Source organism: Globicephala melas, chromosome 3, assembly GCF_963455315.2.
Source record: "Globicephala melas chromosome 3, mGloMel1.2, whole genome shotgun sequence".
Taxonomy (NCBI): Eukaryota; Metazoa; Chordata; class Mammalia; order Artiodactyla; family Delphinidae; genus Globicephala; species Globicephala melas.
Genome location: NC_083316.1, coordinates 61,137,210 through 61,145,681, shown reverse-complemented (window position 1 = coordinate 61,145,681; position 8,472 = coordinate 61,137,210).

Here is an 8,472-nt window from a genome sequence, read left to right as displayed (position 1 = left end):
TGTTTGTTTGTTTGCATTTGCTCTTCTGAGTTCTGCCTTCATGTAGTATTTGGCCTGGATATTTTTTATTTCCCTGCTCCTTGATGCTTTTGAATATGGTCGATTTTTTTTCAGTGGGAGTATCTATCTGGGAATTTAGCCTGGCATGATACGAGAAATAAAACATCATGTGTAATAACACAAAATTAGAAACAATCTTACTGCCCAATAATAGCTGATGGTTAAATAAAAGGATACATCCTTTCAATGGAATAGTATATAGCCACTTAACTCATCTTTTTAAAGGGAAACATATGTCAGAAGAGCAGAATGTCTTACTATAATCAAAGCAGGATAAAAAGTAGCGGTGGAACTTACATGTTTTGAGAGCTTCCTGTGTTTTAGACATGGTCCTATGAGTATGTACATGGACTACTGCTTTTAATATATACAACAGCCCCATGACATAGAGATTATTCTTCCTCATCTAAAGAAAATACTCAGAAAGATTTAATAACTTGTCTAAGACCATCATCTACCAATGACAAATAAAATTATAACTGACTATGTATATTAACTGTCTGAAGAAAAGATACTAGCTGAAGGCCAGGAGCCAGGGAAAGATGAGAGAAAGAGTCAGCTTTTGGGGGGCTCTGTCTACCTCTATACAAGTGATGAGGACACTAACTGGCTGATGTGATATCTGGTCAGTTTGCCCAGCACATCTCTGTAATGGCATCAGCCAACTCTAGAGCCATGGAGCACATTCAGCTAACTCTCCCACTCTCACTCCATGACCATCAGTTACCTTCTGACATCATATTTCTGCAGATGAAAGGATTTGTGTACCAGTTTAAACATCTAGGCAGTGGTATTTCTCACTCTAAATTAATACCTTAGCCTTTGAGTTTATTCTTCTGTCTCTTGTAAGTCAGATCATGTGACCCCATCCCTCTAAGCTCCATCAGTTCTTGGTGCTCTGACAAAGTTGAGTTTCTGGACCTGCAAAGCTGAGGACCAAATCCTGGATGAAGGGAACACTTCCAAGGTGATTCCCTGGAGCCCCTCAGCAGCAGCCAGCCAATCTATCTGATATCTTCACCTTGCTTAATTTCAGTGCAATTTGAATAAGTTGTTGAAATGTTCACTTATTGATTAAGTTTTTATCTCTCACGTCCAAACCCACCCTTTTATACTTTGCAACATGATGCTGGGTCTAGAATTCTGAAAACTACATTTCTTCTTTGTCAGGGAGCCTGTAATGCTAGAGGAGGAAGAAGGGACTTGCACATTCCTGTACTTCCTGAACGTTCCCTATTTCTGTGAGCATCACATCACACTAGCATCACCTTTTTTTTTTTTAATCCCAACAGCCTCAGTTCCTTCCTATAGCAGCAGCTCAATTCAGTTTTGAGCTGTTCTCAACATTGCAGAACCAAATTCATCCTGCCTTCTAAGAGATACCTGTGTAAGCTGACTGAGATCCTCTTTTCCAAGGTCAGCTTCCTCCTCTGAGCTCCTAAGTTTTAATAATTCCAACTCCCTTTCTTCGTTCCCCAGTTCTAGGGCTGGTAAATGCTTGTCACAGCTGCTACCTCTGTGACACCTCATTTTGCCTTTTTCTTTACTTAGTTTAGATAACAATTATATTGCCTCTGTTCTAGTAACTGGTATGGTTTCTGTCTATTGACTGTATCTTGAATGATACAGATGTATATGGGCTGCATTTTTTCTGCTCTTTCTTTTATTGAAATTGGCAAGAAGATATTTACTCATATCTCAGAATTTATATATATATGATTTGCAAAAAAACCAAAACCAAGATGAGTTCACATCAAATAACCTGTCAAAATAGGAAGAAAACTAGAAGAAATAAATGAACAATAGAGTGGTACATTTTGTAGGTATTTGATTTTTCCCCCTTTATAACTGAGCAGTTGTTCACAGTGCTTCTATGTCTTTTTCTTAGTTCTGGAAGCCAATAAATCCCAAAATAACACCATTACAGTAAAACAAACTGCATAGCTCAAAGATGGATTTACTGGAATGATGTCAGATGATTGTTTCCATAGTATTGAGTGCTTACTCTGGGGCTTTCTTAGAGCTGAGTTGTCAAAAGGTTGTTATTTTGGCTTGAGGAAAAGCTTGAAAGGATATTCTAGGGGAAGAGTGCATGGCTTAACAATTGCTTTCTTCTGGGAGGGTTCTGGGGCAGCCGGAGGGCAAAGGAAAAACAACTCAAGGACAAGTTTTGAACAGTCTGTAGCCAAAAGTTGTCTCCAAGAGAAGAAACAGTTTAGCTGGTATGTCAAAGAAATAAGCAGTACTAAGGCTTAAACCAAAATTCGAATTTAAAAATCCTGGCTTTGTGTAATTATTCAGGCTTGGATTGCTGAATATTGCTGATAAAGGTAGCTACTTTGGATCTGTTTAGTAAATCCCAGTTTGAAAAGGAAAGCTTCTGAAGCAGAATTACCTTACCAGCTGATCACTAGCTTATGGCTAGTGATAATTAATAAATAAATAAATTCCCTTAATCTTCCCTGAAATCTGGAACCTCCCTCCATCACAGGTCTAGGTAACACAGATGTAGCTCAGTGCAGGGTTTATTGAAATAACTGTCTGTTTTTGTGCTTCTGCACTGAGCCAACTATCACCTATTTCAGAGAAATTGCTCCCTGCACCTTCTTTCTCTAGAAAGTATTTCATTATTAATAATATATGAAAGCAGCCAAATAGTTGTAAGCGTTTTTCAAAAATTAATTAATTAATTAATTTTTATTTTTGGCTGCATTGGGTCTTTGTTGCTACGCGTGGGCTTTCTCTAGTTGCGGCGTGCAGGCTTCTCATTGCGGTGGCTTCTCTTGTTGGGGAACATGGGCTCTAGGCACGCGGGATTCAGTAGTTGTGGCACGTAGGCTCAGTAGTTGTGGCTCACAGGCTCTAGAGCGCAGGCTCAGTAGTTGTGGTACACAGGCTTAGTTGCTCCGCGGCACGTGGGATGTTCCTGGACCAGGGATCGAACCTGTGTCCCCTACATTGGGAGGCAGATTCTTAACCGCTGTGCCACCAGGGAAGTCCCAGTCATAGGCCTTTTTGAGGACTATGATTACAACATATGCAACCTTCCCCATCACCCACACCCTTCCCTTTCCCAAGCACCACACCAAAGATATTTGAATCAAATGACATTGCATATCTAAAGTATTTTAACTCCTGATTCCTTACTACAGTCTTAACACTACCATCAGTAAAACCTCCATTCTAATCTTTGTCTTACCTCATTCACATAGTCATCTTAATAACCCTCTTTTTTTCAAATGTAAATTACCTCCCAAGACACCAGACGTCTAGACATCATTTTCTGTGTGTGACATGTAGTTCATATGACCACTGTAACATAAAAGTGGGAAAACAAAGGGACCAATATGGTTGTAAGGCTTCTGCATTTTACTTAAAGTGGTAAAATACTGGCTCTGAGTAGACTATAAATGGTTAGCTATATGTATTAAAACCCCTGGAGCACACACACACACACACACACACAAACACACACAAAGAGATATAGCCCAAATGACAATTGATCAATTAAAATGAAATACTGAATATTCAAATAATCTAAAGGAAGACAGCAAAGGTAAGATGGGGAACAGAGGAACCAAAAATGAAGGGGACAAACAAAGAATAAATAATAAAGTGGTTGACCTGAATCTAACCATATGATAGTTACATTAAATGTAAATGGCTTAGGGGACTTCCCTGGTGGTCCAGTGGCTAAGACTCCGTGCTCCCAATGCAGGGGGCCTGGGTTTGATCCCTGGCTGGGGAATTAGATCCCACATGCTGCAACTAAGAGTTCCCATGCCACAACTAAAGATCCCGCATGCCACAACTGAAGATCCCACACCGACGATGAAGATCCCGTGTGCTGCAACTAATACCCGGTGCAGCCAAATAAATAAATAAATAAATGTTTTTAAAAAAATGTAAATGGTTTAAATACATCAGATAAAGACAGAGATAGAATGGTCAGCAAAAAAGTAAACGAACAAGACCAAACTATACGTTGTCTACAAGAAACTCACTTCAAATATAATTGTATAAGTAGGTTAAAGTAATAGGATGGAGAAAGATATACCATATGAACACTCCTCAAAAGAAATAGGGAGTGACTGTACTAAGATAAGACAAAGTAGGCTTCATAGCACAGAAAATCACCAAGGATAAAGGGAGACATTACAGGCTGATAAAAGAGTTAATTCACCAAAAAGACATAACAGTCCTAAATGTGAATGCACCCAATAACAGAGCTTCAAAATATACAAGGGAAAAGTTGGCAGAACTGCAAGGAGAAAGAGATGTATCTGCAGTTATGGTAGGAGACGTCAACATTCCTCTCTTTGTAACAGAACTAATAGATTCAGTAAGGTTATAGTACCTTGAGCACACCCTTTGGACCAATTTAACCCCAAATGTATTTCTACCCTTTTTTCTTTCCTTTTCTCAAATCACTCCTGCCCTCCATTTTCTTTCAGCTCCTAGCTTTATATTAAATTCATCTGTGTTTTTCACTCGTTTTGTCTTTGTAGTTTTATATCAATTTCCAATTGGTTGCAAAAGCAAAAACGTGGATAATGAAAGTTTAGGGACTTCCCTGGTGGCTCAGTGGTTAAGAATCCGCCTGCCAATGCAGGGGACATGGGTTCGAGCCCTGGTCCGGAAAGATCCCACATGCCGCGAAGCAACTAAGCCTGTGCGCCACAACTACTGAGCCCTTATGCCGCAACTACTGCAGCCCACGTGCCTAGAGCCGGTGCTCTGCAACAAGAGAAGCCACCACAATGAGAAGCCCATGCATCACAACGAAGAGTAACCCCCGCGAAACCCCCACTCAACGCAATTAGAGAAAGCCTGCGCGCGGCAACGAAGATCCAACACAGCCAAATAAATAAATAAATAAATAACTTTATTAAAAAAAGAAAGAAAGAAAGAAAGTTTAAAGGGCACAGTGAGTGTCCAGCTGAAACAGTTTGCAACAGCCACTGGGAGCTGGTAGTTTCCGCTGAAGCTTCCCTTTCTCCTTTTGAATAATTCACAAAGTGTCCATACCGCATACTCGTATCATTTTGTAGCTGAGAGCTACATTATGGTCCAGAAAGACAAGGTGTCTTGAATGTTCTCCCCTACTATTCTCCCCTACTATTTTTCATTCCTATTAGAACAGTTAAAACATAGTTGCTTTGATTAATGTGGTATCCAAGCAAACTTCACCCACCACTTACAAAGCAGTTTCTGTAAAACTGATTTTTCTTTCCATCGTTACTTACGGAAATTAACTTTTATAAAGAAAGGAAAGCAAAATTCCACTGTGTGTAATAGTGCAAACAACTTAAATTATATATCAGTCTTTACTTGTAGGCACTACTTTTTAGTTAATATGAGTTAAACAATATTGCATTCCCAGTGTTTGTTCTCCAATGATCTGGCAAAGATGAATTCTCATTCTTTAAATAAAGAATTGAACACTAATAATGCCTTTTCTGTAATTTTATTGATTTTTGTCTTTGTTTTCCTTTACCTTTCTGCAGTTTTCTTACCTGAATTTTTTTTCTGCGCTAGAAGAAAAATATAGGCTGAATTAAGAGTCACTATTTTAAATATTGTTATAAGTATTTTAAAAATATACAATATGCCCTTCAGAGTGATGAAAGTTCATGTGCATAGACTCTGCCTTGTTTGGAAATAATAACAATTATCATTATTAAGTACTTACTACATGTTAAGAATTGTATCTTTATTTACATTATTGCATTTTTTTTACATTATTGCATTTTATCGTACCTAAAGCCTTTCAGAAGAAAAATTAAAAGTTTATACCTTTTCCAAAGGTATATAGCTGGCATTAAACCTGATAGGCATAAATACACAGTTTACACAGAATATTTTAAATGTATTCATTGAAAGGATATTTTAATAATGCAAATTGCCAATAATAAATTTAACGTGTGAGGATTCCTTTCCTTTACTGTTTGTAATAGAAGATTAGTCCAATAATATTTATATCTCGTTTGCTTTGGAATCCTTTGCTAGTTCACTAAAAAAAAAAATAAACTTGTTCCATAATATAATTTTAATAAAGAGCATCAATTCTGGATAATTTTTTTCTTTTCCCACATGAGTTAAGATAATAACAATAATTACCATTTATTGAGTATTTATGATGTGCCAGGCATTGTGCTAAGTCCTTCACATACATTGTCTTATATAAGTTTCACATCCACCACAACCCTATGTGGCAGATATTTTATCTCCACTTTACAGTTGAGGAAACTGAGTCTCAGAGAGAATTAGTAAATTGCTCAAGGTTTTCCAGTAAGAATGTGTCACTGAGGCCCCAGTTCCTGCTTTTAATCATTTCAGGAGCAGTCACTGTGTGACTAAATACCAAAACATTTGAGTAAAAAGTGGGAAAAAAATTAATCATTAATTACTGGTTACTTGGTGTCATATTAGACTTCCAGTTGTTTTACTGTATTTAACCAAGGTTATTATTGAATTCTGTTACTATGATTTCTTGTGTGGCTAAAAAGCCAAGGAGAATTGGTTAAGTTCTATCCACTCTAAAGCTTCCATATCACTTGGAAGCATATGACTCTTTGCTGGGGGTGGCGGGTGGGGGGCGGTTAGTTCTTTTGAAAAAAATTTTTTTGTGTAGTATAGTTGATTTACAATGTTGTGTTAGTTTCAGTACAGCAAAGTGAATCAGTTATACGTATACATATATCCACTGTTTCTTTTTTAGATTCTTTTCCCATATAGGCCATTACAGAGTATTGAATAGAGTTCCCTCTGCTATACAGCAGGTTCTTATTAGTTATCTGTTTGGAAGCATATAACTCTTATACTAAAAGAATTCTTAAAAATCACAACTACATGGTTAAATGGCAATCACACCCACACAAGGGTGTGCAAAAAATATGCTAATAAGGGAACAGAAATAATTGTAGTAATAATTAAATAACAATACAGTAATTAAATATTAGGGTAGGGCTTCCCTGGTGGCGCAGTGGTTGAGAGTCCGCCTGCCAATGCAGGGGACACGGGTTCGTGCCCCGGGCCGGGAAGATCCCACATGCCGCGGAGCGGCTGGGCCCGTGAGCCATGGCCGCTGAGCCTGTGCGTCCGGAGCCTGTGCTCCACAACGGGAGAGACCACAACAGTGAGAGGCCCGCGTACCGCAAAAAAAAAAAAAAAAAAAAATATATATATATATATATTAGGGTAGTAATGTTAGAATTGAAGTTGTGGAAGTTGAAATTCCTCTCCTCAATTAAGAAGTAATATCTTTATATTACCTTAAAATACTAGGGGAAAAGCCATTTCACAGACTCCCTTCCTATTAGCAGACTATTCTGCAGAATTCTAGTAAGTTTTCATAGCTTTGATAGCTTTTGATAGTTTTCATAGTTTTGATAGCTTAATTTTTTCTTTTTACTTTAGGTTTGTAACACAAGAAGAATTCTCTAGGCCTTAAGTAGTTTACTGTAATGGACAAGAAATTCTGTTAGAAGATAATTTCAAAAAGAAGTAAATTAAAAAAAAAAGAAGTAAATAATTTAAATTAAAAAACCTGTATGAATGGATCTTTGTGACCCAGTATTTAGAATATTCTTTTAGTAATCTAGAAACTGTAATATGTTGTCCAAAAACCTTATCTTTTTTTTGTGCTTCTAATTAATATCAAAAAAGAATATATAATGACAATTGAAAATATTTCACACCTAAGAAAAATATCTTACTGAAAGGAATAATGTGTCCGAGATATGATACAAATAAAATAGTCATAAATATTTTGGTGAGAGTTTCAAATAGAACAGTCAGAGAGCTCATGATAAACACATAAAAAGATTTTATCTATAGCGTGTAATCCAAAAACACCTTCCAGGTCTCTCCTGATTGACCCTGAATAAAAGTCGTACTTCAGGTGACAAAAAAAAGGTCCATTAATGTTGCTCATGCATTTCAACATAAAAATGGAATGGAGTCATTGACTACAGGTAGAAATGTGCAAAACTACTCAAGATATATCTGCTGCCTTGAGGCTACACATTCATGCCACTTTTGTCTGCCAGCTTGATTTTTGACTTGGGCACTCATGGGTAAAAGGTATGTGATCTGAAAAAATAGTGTGTCTTTTAAAAGTCAGTGTCATGTAATGTCATTTCTTTTGGCAAAATTTATGTTACACGGTATTAGACCATAGGCTGAGCTAATGTAACATGATGCATTAAAAACTGCACATCGTGATTGCAGTATGTGTCAGAGCAATGGATTGTTATATCAGATACCTGTTCAGCTGTAAATAGGGCCCTCTGTAAGTCACTGACAAAAGGATAATATTCTCTGGATGCCTGTGTAGAACTCCTGTTGTCTAAAACATGCAGCCTTCCGACCTCCATACTCTGTGACCTGTGGCCATTTAAGTTGCATGTT